The sequence below is a fragment of the Orycteropus afer genome, unplaced genomic scaffold (genome assembly GCF_000298275.1).
Source record: "Orycteropus afer afer isolate SDZICR_OR568_19922 unplaced genomic scaffold, OryAfe1.0 scaffold00139, whole genome shotgun sequence".
Lineage (NCBI taxonomy): Eukaryota > Metazoa > Chordata > Mammalia > Tubulidentata > Orycteropodidae > Orycteropus > Orycteropus afer.
The window spans coordinates 3,034,800-3,035,262 of NW_006921726.1; positions in this window are offsets into that span (position 1 = coordinate 3,034,800).

The following is a 463-nucleotide window of genomic DNA, read 5'->3' on the forward strand; positions in this document are numbered from 1 at the left end:
AGCATGGTGTCTCCCAGTCTGACCCAAGTCCGCTCTGTAATCTGCTAGGAGGGTAGGGAGGTAGGCTTTCTGGCACACCAGTGAGATATCCACCTGAGTCTCAGCAATGGTGCCCGTGTATGGCTGCACCCACACCACCCAAATTACTGACAAAATCAGCCACTGGAGGTAGGTCTCTTCCGCTGCCTGCTGGAATATTGTATGGGTCGGTGGTTAAGCTGCTAAAAGTGACCTCATTCTTGGCTCAGGGATCTCAGGCGGCTGCCTCCACCCAGCAGACAGTGACTGCCTGTGGTGTAGTAAATTACTTAGTGTGGCTTTCTACCCATAAGTCTTTGTAAACTCCAAGTGGGATTTTTCTATGGGCAACTGAGGAGCTCCTGATTGCTGAAGTTGTCCACCTGGAGTATTTCTGTTGGGAGTGGTACAAAACAATGTTCTGGGAGGTGCCCACTCTCTCTCA